Here is a 14,348-nt window from a genome sequence, read left to right as displayed (position 1 = left end):
AGCTTCCCTTTGGTTAATGGTTGAGTGGATCTCACTTTCTCGGTGGATTCAGGTTTTAGACAGGGCTGCCCCCTGAGCCCCCCCCAATATGTCTTTGCCATCAGCCCCTTCATTAGATGTCTGGAGGGTGGTATTGTAAGGGGGGTCTTGCTAGGCCCGGGTTGCTCGTTGGAAGTGGTGGTGGCATATGCAGATGATGTCACAATCATCTTGTCAGATCCACCACAGGCAGATGTTGTGGTGTCGGCTGTCCAGTAGTACTCTGAAATATCAGGTTCTCAGGTCAACCAAGATAAGAGTGAGGTTTTCTGGGTGGGAGAGGGGGGCAGGGGTGTATCTTCCTATTGGCCAGGATGGCACTCGCCAGGGGCGTCAGCTGAGGAGGGGCGCCGTCCAGAGGTACCACCCACGGGCAGTAGGTAGATTCACTTTTAGAGGCAGCAGCTATCCCCCCACCCCCGTGTAGTTCCTCACCAGCAGGGATGCCCAGTAATGATCACGGTATGCAGCAGCGGTTCCTGAGGGGTGTAGTTTATGTAGAGTTTCTTTTCTGTATTGTGGTGTGGTGCCAATTACAGTGGCTGCTGCTGCTGCATTCTTTGATCATTAATGGGCATCCCTGCTGTTGAGGAACTACACGAGGGTGGGGGGATAGCTGTCGCCTCTAAAAGTGAATCTACCTAAAAGTGCGGCCTTTAATAGTAAAATCAACATGGGGCATACGTGTCTCTGGCACTGTGGGGGCATACGTGTCTCTGGCACTGTGGGGGCATACGTGTCTCTGGCACTGTGGGGGCATTTGAGTGTCCAGCACAGTGGGGGCATACAAGTGTCTGGCACTGTGGGGGCATACAAGTGTCTGGCTCGGTGGGGGCATGTGTATCTGGCACTGTGGGGGCATATGTGTATCTGGCACTGCACTACTGGGGTCATTATATGTATATGGCACTATACTGGGGGACATTATGTGCATCTGACACTATACTGGGGACATTATGTGTAATGAGAACTACTGTGGGTATTGTGTGTAAGGCTGCTAATTGTGTGTGTGCGCATGTGTAGGGGGTGTGATTATATATTTATAGTTTGATATAATATAAAATTGCCAGGCCACGCACACTTTCCCAGGAGCGTGCATGCCTTCCTATATATATATATATATATATATATATGGGAACTACTGTGTGGCATAATGTGTATAAGGGGTACTACTGTGTAGCATAACGTGAATAATGTACATTACTGTGCTGTGTAATGTGAGTGAGGCACACTACTGTGGTGTAATTTGAATTGGGGTACTATTGAGTGGTCATGCCCCTTTTTTGGCACACGTGCCTTCCCTATTTCAAATATGGGGGGGAGGGCACCAGTCCTTTACTTTGCCAGGGGCGCTCGGACACCTAAATACACCCCTGGAGGGGGGTCAGGAGTTTTACCTTCTGGATGGCCTTCCCCAAGCGAGCCAGAAGATCAAAGTTTTAGGCATCAGATTTGGCCCTGGCGATTATGCCACCCGAAATTGGGATCCTAGGCTGGATGAGGCCAGCCGGAAAGTGGAGCATTGAAAGAGATGGAAGTTGTCTCTCAGGGAAAGGGTGGATCTTATTAAAACCTTTCTGATCCCAATTTTCTTGTATGTCAGCTATGTGTGACTTTTGCTGGAACCTAGATGACCAAGATTTATGCCTTATTTTTCTGGATGCTGTGGGGAGATAGGCTGAATCTAATCAAGAGAATTGTCACCTACAGATCGAGGAGGGAAGGAGACCTGGGAATTGCCAACCCAGTGCTATTCTTTTGTTGACCTTTCTTAAATTACATCTGGATGGCCTCCAGTTAGAGGCTCCTCCTCAATGAGTAGAGGATTTTAGAGTCTGGATGTCTCCCTTCCTCAATGCATGATTAGAGGGAGGAAGTGTAAAGAGCTTGCGAGTTAGGCACGGGTACCTCCCGACCTACGTGACTCTTAGCTTGACAGGGACAAAGCGATGGGGCCTGGAGGCAGAAGAGGTCAAAAAGTTCTCTAGAAGGGTGATGGAGAGGAGAATTTTGTGTTCTCAGTTCTGGGAGCCGCTGTCATTAAAGTACTGCCAGGGTAGTTTGTCTTTAGACGGGCTTGCTCTGGTTAACTCCCTAAGGATCCCGCTGAAGTTTCGGGACATTACCTGTTTCTCCTTTCATGGAAGGCTTTACGTGAGAGGAAACTTGAAGTATAGAAATGTCGATGATCATGGCTGCCCATGTGAGGAGTGTCTAGGGGAGGAGACAATGGACCATTTCTTGCTCAAGTGTCCCTTCAATGTGGAGGTTTATAGGAGAGTGTCCAGGGCCTTGGGCATCCCGGGCTTTTTGGGGCATAGTTACCCTGAGTGGGCTTATGGGGCGTTCACTTTCAGTTATCCACCTTGTTTTTAGTCAGTGTAGTAGTTAGATACTTCATGTGGAATGCACGGTGTCAGGTCTCCATGTGGCAAAAAGTCCCCCATGGGATGTGGTGGTGGCTGACATTCTGTATGAGGTTTGGAAGATAAGGGATCTGGACAGGCATTGGATGGAGGCCGTGGGGGGGTCCAGGTTATGGCGCCACCTCAAGCCCCCTTGAGTGGGTGGCCAAAGTTGGGCGCTTCTGTTGACTTTGGCTTTAAATATGTGTGTTGTTTTTGTTTCTTGTTGGTAGTGGCCCCACTTTATTGCATTCTATTTTGAAGTCCTGTTATTGTTGTTATAGGGCTTTTTCTCTATGGACTATGAGAAATTGGACTCTTTTTATGATGTATAAAGTTGGGGCGCATGTTTACAGTTAAGTGGAGATTTTGTCTTTGTTTTTTCCAGATGCATGTCTTTCTTGGTTGTTCATTTATCTAATAAAATATTTCCAGATACAAAGTTACTTTTTTTGTTGTTCTTCCAAATCAGAATCATATCATCATATTTCACTGCACTTTACAATGTATATGCTTGCTTGATTCTGGAGCACGGGCAGTATGAATACATTTACACCGGTTGTTATATTGGCTTCTGTTCTGTAGTATTCAGATGAGATGCAGTCAATTTGCTGGCTGTCGGGATCTTGGCATTCAGGATACCGTCGCCAAAATCTCAAAAGCTGACAATGACGCCAGCCGGAATCCCAGCACACTATGGCTTTTCCCACTCATGGGTGTCCACGACACCTATAAAGTGGGAATAGATCCTGTGGCGAGTGCAGCGAGTTACCATGCCCGCAAGGGGGAGTCTTAGTTCTTCCCCCACTGCCAGCATTCTGGCGGATATGATGCCACTGTCGGGATATGGACAGCCGGCATCCCGTCTGCCGGTAATACAAACCGAACACCTTCAGACTTACCTCATTTGGTTACAAGATAACACCAAATGATATAAGGGACTTAATAGTGGACGTTTTAAGTATCTGTATTCTCACATTTTTCCAACTTATTTACACAGTCTATGCATGTCAATTAGTTTTATTTTAACCTCTATATTTCACTATCTTACCCACAGATTGGGACATTTTTATATTATGAATAATAAAGGTTACATTTTATTACAATATAAAACTCAAAAAAACTTTTTCTCTCACATGGGCTCCCATTAAAAACAACCCCTTGCTCTTTTTTTTATGTTACTGTTCACTTGGTTGAATTAGTGTTGTACCCCTACAAATTAAACTCAATACATTGACAATGGATTTGGGTTTTATTAGGTGATTAAAATTCACTAATAGTAGTGTGCAGATATCTCTCTCTCCCCTTTTACAGTATGAAAACATGCAAGATATACCTGTAAAACTGACATGCATTCCACTCTGCATCCACCACCTTGTGTACAAACTGCTGTTGTGCAAAAGAACATCATTATTACAGTTTCAGTGATTTTGTATTTGTTGTGTTTTACTGCCCCCTTCAGGGCAAAAATGGTACATTTATAAAATATAAAATGTTTTAATCTCTTCTCCAGTCTGCAGCTCATCCATGACATCATGAGATAGTGTCTGACATCACCACTGCATATGAATCAGACCCCTAAACTCTAAGAGGTCTATTTACTAAGCTTTGGTCGGAAATAAAGTGAAAGGAGATAAAGTACCAGCCAATCAGCTCCTGTAATTTTTCAAACCCAGCCTGTGTCTTGGCAGTTAGGAGATGATTAGCTGGTACTTTATCTCCATTTACTTTATCTCCATCCAAAATTTAGTAAATAGGGTATGCGGTATAATAACATTCGGCATCCCATGCGGCGGGATATTATACCGAACCCATAAATAGACCCCTAAGTCTGTTCCAGTAAATAATCTGGGTTTCTATCCCACTTAAAAGTAATAGAAAATAAATCCCTTTACTAAGGGCTATGGAAAGAGGACTTGGGAATAGTGAACTGATCATGTGTGACTGCACAGGTTCCTGCATTGTTGTCTACATATTAAAATGGACACTAATATGGTAAGTTCTTGATACATTATAATGATATAATGTGCTGTTATTATATTTTATATTATATAGAATAGATGTTAAGGACCCATCTGATGGAGTTCACCATGACACGGTAAGTGGGCATATAGTTTTGGCCAAACATGTGCTTAGAACCTCATGTTAATTTATGTTAATTGTAGAGTTTATCATAATTATTGTATCATATGCACCTACATTTTCTTTTTCCTGATTGGCCCTAGAATTCTCAGCATGGTAGTAACAGTCCAAATCCACCTCCCTTTTCCCATGTGACACTGAAAACGAATCCTGATGTGGTTATTTGGTATGGCTGAGCATCAAATTGTGAACCATCAATGGTTCCATTGGTGATTCACATTGAAAATGAGAAACCATCAATGGAAAACCAATGAGGGTTTACACAATTGATGAATATCCCTGCGTCTGAGATTCAGCTACAGTGGACCAATCAGGAAAGAGGGCCTGCATCTTTGCTGCGCATCAGGGAGAGGAGCTATATGCAATGCCTTCTGCTCCAGAAAAAAAAAACCCTTGACATATTTTCTGCCATCAGATCTCCACAAATGGTGGAAAACCATCTATGGTTATTAGATATTGATAGTGGTTGGCCATCCTTACAATTTTGCTATCAATATTAAAATACATCCAAGGATTTCCAGCACCTTTATATATCATAATGAATTTGTTACTGGTCACATAGTCTTTCATTAGTTTTTAAATGTATTTTCTGCTCTTTAATTTCCAGACTTAAACAGTGGATTTAATAAGGGCATAGACATATAAAATAGTTTTTTCTTGTTGTTTTTGTTCATGTGTTTATGGTTGTGAGGTCAAAGTAAAAGAAATAGCATGATTCATATATGTACGTAAACCCGATGTAGAACGAGTTTTGCACGTTTGCGTGCAATCCCACCTTAGCCGCAGCATGATTGGCATGCTGCTCTGCTTGTGGGTTAGAACAGGGGTTGCGATGGGGGCCGCTCTACAAAAGAGGGGCATGTTGCCCCTATCTTGAAGGTGGGCCGAGTCCAGGCTCTGCGTCTTTGGATGCAGATTTTCTGGCACTGGCAGAGGCATTCCGGTGGTCAGTCTGAGTATGCTAAAGCCTACTCAGACAGACAATGTATGTGATAATCTCTGGATCAAGGCCAAAATCAATAATAGTGTCTTGTGGTCGTAGTTTGGAGAATTGACCACAGATAATTTATCTAATCAAATATTTGCTCTGTGGAAAGAGATTCCCTCCGCCCCCGAATTTTTTTTTATAAATTAGTAATAAAAAAAAATTACACAAGTGTGTACTGTACTCAAGAGCAGTGACTGGAGGCTTGGTAGCCCCTAGCAAACTCTCAAGGTGGGCATCCCCACAAATGCTCCAACTATGCAGGTACATACGGAGCCAAACAAAACCAGCAGACAAGGAGGGAGCTGTACAGAATACCAATCAGAGGCACTCCCAGAGGACAGACATAGCAACGGGCAATCCCGCGGGGATGCTAGCCACCACAGGTGGACCCCAACGACAAATGAGTCTCCTCTGTAAAACTACAGGCTGCGAGGGAATCAAGCAGGCCCAGCAAGAAGCAGCATCGTCGTGGCAGACCATGATCCAGGAGCCCAGAAATCCAGGCCGCAGCTTGGGCCTATCCAGACTCTGGAACTCGGAGACACAATTACAACCCCTACGAATATTTAGTGACTGATATCAGGGTGAGCCCCTGGACATTTGCCAGTCTTGCCACCCTGTAGTTATGCCACTGCCTAAGAGCAACATGTTGTCGCCACACTGTATTTTTTTTTAGACTATTAGCATGCATTTCCAGTTCATCAAATACATGCATTTTATACATCAAAATTAAATGAATAGGAAAGGTAAAATAAAGGACAAATTGTGCCCGGAATAAAAAAATAAAAAAAAAGACTAAAAAATATATATTTATGATGTCATGGATAATAAAAATAAGAGTTTAGGCTTTTAGCAAGCATTCATTTAATGCTCCTTTAGAAAAGAACATTTTCTCTCAATCAATGTATGTACAGAAGGTGGTCATATAAATTTGGAAAACACATTTGTAATCAAAACAAGAAATCTATCTGGAACTAGAAGTGAAATAACTGCATTTACGTTTCTGTCTGACCAAATATTATTTACTTTTATCTAGCAGCAGATGTCGCTGTTTCTCACACTTATGCTACGATGATGAAGTCAAACGGATTAATACAATTTTGTGCAAATTGAGTTCTGCACCAGGACATGTCATTTCAAAAGTTCTGCTTTTGCTTTGATATTTGGCACAGAATTTATAAATTCACATTTAATGGATTTATTGTTGGGCGATAATCGTTTCAGTGTAATGATCTTAACAGAAATAGGCCGACACTCTGTCCACCTACTTCTGCTCCTGGCACTGTGTGACATGCACGGATCGCGACACTTTCCCGCTCTGCTGATTCCCTGCAGAATGAGGCAGCCTCTTTTTAAATCCAAGATGGTAAATGTAAAAAATCAGTTCTTTCCAAAAAGAGCAGTTTCATAATTCATTTCTGCCATCTTGGATTCAACAAAGGGCTTTTTTCCTTCTTGGAGCCAGCTGAGATGTAGCGAGGGGACCACAGCAGGCACAGGAGCAGCAGTACCAGTAGATGAGAGCATGTCTTGCAGAAGCCCTTAAGAACTGGACTCTTAGCAGTGCCGTAACTAGACATTTTAGCGCTGTGTGCAAGAAACAGCATCGGCGCCCCCCCCCCCCCCCCCCAATAATTTAAAACAGGGCCAGTGCACTGTAGGCGCACAACACAAATATAGGGGTATTGCTTCTAGGGGATGAGGTGTGACCACAAAATAATAATACCATTTCATATAACGCTGCACAGTAGTCTCCATTACTCAAATTACGCCGCACAGTAACGCCACTTACACACATTACGCCAGGAAGAGCCCCTGTCACACTTTACACTAGGTAGATCCCCTTTTACACATTACGGTAGGTAGAGCCCCTGTCACACATTACGCCAGGTAGAGCCCCCTTTTACACATTACGCAAGTTAGAGAAATATAAAATAACATTCTTGTTTTAAACATCACTCGCCACCCCAAGCTGTCACTGACGGCAGGTGGGGTAAAAAGGTCACCAGAGGTCTGACTCCGGACTCGCTGGGCTGCTGCTGCACTGTGAGCTGGAATGTCTTCTTCTCAAACCCCCCATGTTATCATGACTCTCCCTGGAGACACTGCAAGGAGGCGGAACGTCCGAACCGGGGGAAAGGTGGTGCTGTTATACAGAGGGAGCGAGGAGGAAGGAGAGGGTGTTATACAGAGGGAGAGACGAGGAAGAGAGTGTTATACAGAGGGAGCGCGGCGGAAGGAGAGGGGTTATACAGAGGGAGAAAAGAGGAAGGAGAGAGTGTTATAAAGAGGGAGAGAAGAGGAAGAAGAGTGTTATACAGAGGGAGAGAAGAGTAAGGAGAAAGTGATATACGAGAAAGAAGAGTGTTATACAGAGTAAGCGAGGAGGAAAGAGAGGGTGTTATACAGAGGGAGAGAAGAGGAAGGAGAGATTGTTATACAGAGAGATATACGAGAAAGAAGAGTGTTATACAGAGTAAGCGAGGAGAGATTGTTATACAGAGGGAGATAAGAGGAAGGAGAAATTGTTATACAGAGGGAGATAAGAGGAAGAAGAGATTGTTATTCAGAGAGATATATCAGGAAGCGAGGAGGAAGGAAAGGGTGTTATACAGAGGGAACGAGGAAAAAGAGAGTTATACAGAGGTAGAGAGAAGGAAGGAGAGGGTGTTATACAGAGGTAGAGAGAAGGAAGGAGACGGTGTTATACAGAGGGAGCGAGGAGGAAGGAGAGGGTGTTATACAGAGGGAGAGATGAGATAGGGGAGAGTTATACAGGGTAAGAGACAAGGCAGGGGAGAGTGTTATACAGGGGGAGAGATAAGGTGGGGGAGAGTATTATATGGCGGGAGAGATAAGACGGGGAGAGTGTTATACAGGAGAGAGATAAGGTAGGGGAGAGTGTTACACAGGAGGAGAGATAAGGTAGGGGAGAGTGTTACACAGGGGGAGAGATAAGGTAGGGGAGAATGTTATACAGGTGGAGAGATAAGGTAGGAGGGAGTGTTATACAGGGGGAGAGATAAGATAAGGGGTAGTGTTACACCGGGGGAGAGATAAGGTAGGGGAGAGTGTTATACAGGGGGAGAGATAAGATAGGGGGTAGTGTTACACAGGGGGAGAGATATGGTAGGGGAGAGTGTTATACAGGGGGAGAGATAAGGTAGGGGGGAGTGTTACACAGGGGAAGAGATAAGGTAGGATAGTGTGTTATACAGGGGGAGAGATAAGGTAGAGGAGAGTGTTATACAGGCGAGAGATAAGGTAGGGGAGAGTTATACAGGAGAGTGATAAGGTAGGGGAGAGTGTTATACAGGAGAGAGATAAGGTAGAGGAGAGTGTTATACAGGACAGAGAAGAGGTAGGGGAGAGTTATACAGGAGAGAGATAAGGTAGGGGAGAGTGTTATACAGGAGAGAGATAAGATGGACGAGGGTTATACAGGGAGAAATATAAGAGAGGGGAGCATGTTATATAGAGGTAGAGATGAAGGAGAGAGCTATACAGAGGGATATGAGGAAGAGAGTGACAGACTACACACCAGTGACGTGCGGTGGGCTGAGGCAGGTGAGGAAGAGCCTTTCCTGTCATACGAACATTTGTACCAGAGTTTTGATTGTATAAAGTATATGAAAAATACAAAGAATATGTTTGAAATATCTTTTTTGCATTATTCTAATCATTTTTATAGCCAAAACTCTGGAGTAAAAAGTCTATGGCAGGTGAGGCAGTGCCTCACCTGCTGACCTTTTCTGCACTTCTCAGATCAAAACTCACCAAATTTCCAGTAGTTTAGTAGGGCATTATACACAGTAGTACCTGTGTATAATGCCCAGATATACCCTTTGGCTGATATATTGCATTTAAAACTGGCTCTGGTGCTAGTCAGTGCCTCCTCAGCCCTTTAGCTCACCGCATGTCCCTGCTTACACACTTCCTGTCACCTGTAGTCCTCCGGAGTGGACCTTCTGTCTCTTCCTTCTGCCCGAGCTTGTCTCCGCCCCCTGACAGCTGAGCTCAGCTCCCATTATCTAAGGCTGTCTCTCTGTCCCCTCTCCTGCAGTGTCGGGCGGCAGCGCAGGGGCAGCCTCACACGGCCGGACCCACTCTCTCTGACGGTGATGAAACAGGAAATAAACTACAGCTTCCAGTAACAGCAGCCTTTCCTGCCAGGAGCTTGCAGCAGCAAGGGCTGCTGGGAGCTGTAGTTTATTTCCAGTTTCTTCACTAGTGCGGGGCTGCAGTGCGGGGGGGGGGGTGCCTCCTGGGTCCTGGCAGATTCATTATTATCGAGCGGCCGTGCGGGTGGTGCTGACAGATGGTGCGCCTACAGTGCATATGCGCTGTGGGCAAGGCACCATTGGCACACACCTAGTTACGGCCCTGTCTTTTAGGACAACATGAGCAGGTAAGTATAAAACTAATACATGGCTGAAAAGAAACGGTTATGTGATTATTAATAAAACAAAAGATTTTTTTCTGAAACTGTCTCGATGTGTTTATTTGCATTATTCTTTAGTGAAATGTAGGTGCCAGACTGCCTTGTTGTCAGTGCAAGCTAACATTTGTGGTTCCTCAAGTGTCAACAGGTCGTGGCAGTCAAGCTGGAACTTACATTTCACCAAAAACAAATTGTTTTTCTTTCTCATATTTTTAATCCTTTAATTATCCCCAGTCCACAATTCTAAGGGCCTTCGATGAGGGGCCAGCTGGTGCCTCTGAAGCTTCTTGGGAAGCAGGTAAAGAATGCTGCCTGGGCACTCTTATTGTCAATTACACACAAATAGAGTAGCCAAACAGCATTCTCTGTCTGCCTCCCACCCTGCAATCAGACTGTGAATAGCTGTCAGTATGCTGATTTGTGGATGGCTGGAGGTATCCAGAATCAGAGTGCAGCATTCTCTACCTGCCCCCCAGCCTGCAGCCAGACAGTGAATGGCTTCCAGCATGCTGATTGGTGGATGACTGGAACTATCCATCAGTCAAATTGCAAACGCAATTTTCAGGAAAGTCCACAATGAGGAAGTCATCCAAGTGATGAGAAACACCCTCATGTCCCATGCCCACCTGAATGCATCACTGCAAAAAGCTTACTAAACCAGGCAGTAGTCAATATAAAAACTGCTGTCCAAATAGAGACCTCAGTAGCAAATGGATTCCAGGTGAAGTGACAGCAAGCAAAAAAAAAAAACACTCAATATTGAACATTAGCATGAGCAAGCCTAAACCCCAAACCCCCAAGCAGCTGAATAGCATAACTGAACAACTGATAAAAACACTACAGTACAACTTCTGAGTCAATGGCAACATAACTGATGCTCCAGCAGGTTAAGTGCCGGATCAGCCAATAGTTACGTAGAACCAGTTGGAAACCAACAGAAATATTTGGGAAAGGAAAGGGCCACAACTTTGATGATCACCTTCGCTCGCATATCCAATGCAGTCCAATTTTTAATGATGCAAGTGACAGTAGTGTATAGGGACGAACCAATCCATATTACAGCGTGCATGGGTGCTTAAAGTGTGCATCACAGTCCTTGCACATTTGGCTGCCTGTATGTATACAAGGAAGCAGTTCATAGGCAATTTGCATGAACATCCAGATTGGTGACCACCAGTAGATGCTGCTGCATATGTTTTTGTGTGGTGTGCAACTCAGAACCAGGCCCTGTATGTTCAATTTGGCTACTCTATATTAGGTTTTGCCTGGACAGAGGGCCTAATTGAGAGGTGGATGCTAATGTCACAGCGGTGCTAATATGCAAACACTGATATCAGTTTTCCCTAGTGATGTGCACCGGACATTTTTCGGGTTTTGTGTTTTGGTTTTGGATTCGGTTCCGCGGCCGTGTTTTGGATTCGGACGCGTTTTAGTAAAACCTCACCGAAATTTTTTTGTCGGATTCGGGTGTTTTTTTCAAAAAAACCCTAAAAAACAGCTTAAATCATAGAATTTGGGGGTCATTTTGATCCCATAGTATTATTAACCTCAATTACCATAATTTACACTCATTTCCAGTCTATTCTGAACACCTCACACCTCACAATATTATTTTTAGTCCTACAATTTGCACCGAGGTCGCTGGATGACTAAGCTAAGCGACACAAGTGGCCGACACAAACACCTGGCCCATCTAGGAGTGGCACTGCAGTGTCAATCAAGACAGGATGGCACTTCAAAAAAATTGTCCCCAAACAGCACATGATGCAAAGAAAAAAAGCGGCGCACCACAGGTATAGAATGTAGATGGATAGTATACTTAATGAATGACGACACAGAGGTAGGTACAGCAGTGGCCTACCGTACTGCTATATATAGTATACTGGTGGTCACTGTGTCACCAAACTGCAAAACTAAAATGCACCACAGGTATAGAATGTAGATGGATAGTATACTTAATGAATGACAACACAGAGGTAGGTACAGCAGTGGCCTACCGTACTGCTATATATAGTATACTGGTGGTCACTGTGTCAGCAAACTGCAAAACTAAAATGCACCACAGGTATAGAATGTAGATGGATAGTATACTTAATGGATGACGACACAGAGGTAGGTACAGCAGTGGCCTACCGTACTGCTATATATAGTATACTGGTGGTCACTGTGTCAGCAAACTGCAAAACTAAAATGCACCACAGGTATAGAATGTAGATGGATAGTATACTTAATGACGACACAGAGGTAGGCACAGCAGTGGCCTTCCGTATCGTACTGCTATATATAGTATACTGGTGGTCACTGTGTCAGCAAACTGCAAAACTAAAATGCACCACAGGTATAGAATGTAGATGGATAGTATACTTAATGAATGACGACACAGAGGTAGGTACAGCAGTGGCCTACCGTACTGCTATATATAGTATACTGGTGGTCACTGTGTCAGCAAACTGCAAAACTAAAATGCACCACAGGTATAGAATGTAGATGGATAGTATACTTAATGACGCACAGCAGTGGCCTTCCGTATCGTACTGCCATATATAGTATACTGGTGGTCACTGTGTCAGCAAAACTCTGCACTGTACTCCTCCTATATAATATTAATTATACTGGTGGTCCCCAGTCCCCACAATAAAGCAGCACACTGAGCACAGATATGGAGTGTTTTTCAGGCAGACAACGTATACTGGTGGTCACTGTCAGCAAAACTCTGCACTGTACTCCTGCTATATAATACAGCTGCTCCCCAGTCCCCACAATTAAGCAGTGTGAGCACAGATATATTATGCAGCACACTGAGCACAGATATGGTATGGAGCGTTTTTTTCAGGCAGAGAACGGATAAAAACTGGTGGTCACTTATCAGCAAAACTCTGCACTGTACTCCTCCTAACAGCTGCTCCCCAGTCCTCCCCACAATTAAGCAATAAAGCAATCAAGTTCAACAATAAACGGAGAGGACGCCAGCCACGTCCTCTCCCCATCATCTCCAATGCACGAGTGAAAATGGCGGCGACGCGCGGCTGCTTATATAGAATCCGAATCTCGCGAGAATCCGACAGCGGGATGATGATGTTTGGGCGCGCTCGGGTTAGCCGAGCAAGGCGGGAAGGTTCGAACCTGCCTCGCACCCGTGTAAAAAGGGTGAAGTTCGGGGGGGTTCGGTTTCCGAGAAACCGAACCCGCTCATCTCTAGTTGTCCCCTTGTGTACTATTGTGCACCAGTCCCGAGTAAACCCTAAAATGCCCACTTTCAGTGCAGTTCTACCAGTGGTTCTGAAAAAATTACACCACCATGGGCAATATTTACTAATATTCGTGTTTGAGTCGGTTTGTGTAGTGTTTAAACTCATTTTGTATCGGGTGCATTTTCATGCAACTTTTTGAATCCATATACGCAAAGTTACGAAGCAGTCGACTTTATGGTTGTCGTGTTTTCCGATGTTGATGCCAGTCGTTTTTTTTTGGCACATTTACGGCCGTCATTTGTCGTTTGCGTACGTGTTTTTGTTGTATTTGCTGTTTTTTTTTCTAAGTTAAACGCGGCAGGTTTTTTTTTTCCCGCGGCCGCATTTTCACTTTCAGTTTAGATTTTCATCCCCGTTCGTGATTGGTTGTGTTTCAGATGGTAGGAGTGTCTGTGCGCAACCATATAAATACACCCCAAACCGTCCGCACCTCGTGGGTTTAGTTAGTGGTGAGGAGGAGGGAGGTTGTGCTGTGGAGGTAGGTGAATTTGTGGTTTGGTGAGGAGTGTTGGTAGCGATTTCTGAGTGTGGTATTGTGTTTGAAAGTCGTCTTGTCATTCTTGTTGTCTTGTATTTTGTGGTTTTGTCTCATTTTTAGTCCTAGTTATTTTTTTTTATAGTCCCTTGTCAGTGTTTGTGTGTGTGTGTATGGGTGTGTGTGTGTGTGTGTGTGTGTGTGTGTGTGTGTGTGTGTGTGTGTGAGTTGTGTAGTGGTAGTGGAAGAGTGTGTTGTTGTTGTTTTTTTTCTGTGTTAACTGTTTAGACACACAATTATGTGTGACTCAGAGGTGGGTGAGGAGGAGGGTGTGAGTGAGGGGGAGGAGGTCGGTCAGGTGGAGGAGGCGAGTGTTAGTGAGGTTAGTGAGGTGGAGGAGGTTGGTGAAGTTGCTGCAGCAGCCTCAAGTGATAGTGACAGTCAGAGTGCTCCGCAGCCACGCACCACTACTAAGACTGGGCGGAATGTAAAGTTTAGTTTTGCTGAAAATGTGGCATTGGTGCGTGAGCTGATGAAGTATCAGAGGCAGTTATTTGGCCCTGAGTCCGCCAAGGTGCCAACACGGAGGAAGACGGTGTTGTGGGCG

This window comes from Pseudophryne corroboree, chromosome 3 (assembly GCF_028390025.1).
Source record: "Pseudophryne corroboree isolate aPseCor3 chromosome 3, aPseCor3.hap2, whole genome shotgun sequence".
NCBI classification, from domain to species: domain Eukaryota; kingdom Metazoa; phylum Chordata; class Amphibia; order Anura; family Myobatrachidae; genus Pseudophryne; species Pseudophryne corroboree.
The sequence above is the reverse complement of the archived record's forward strand: the minus strand, read 5'-3'. Positions refer to the sequence as shown.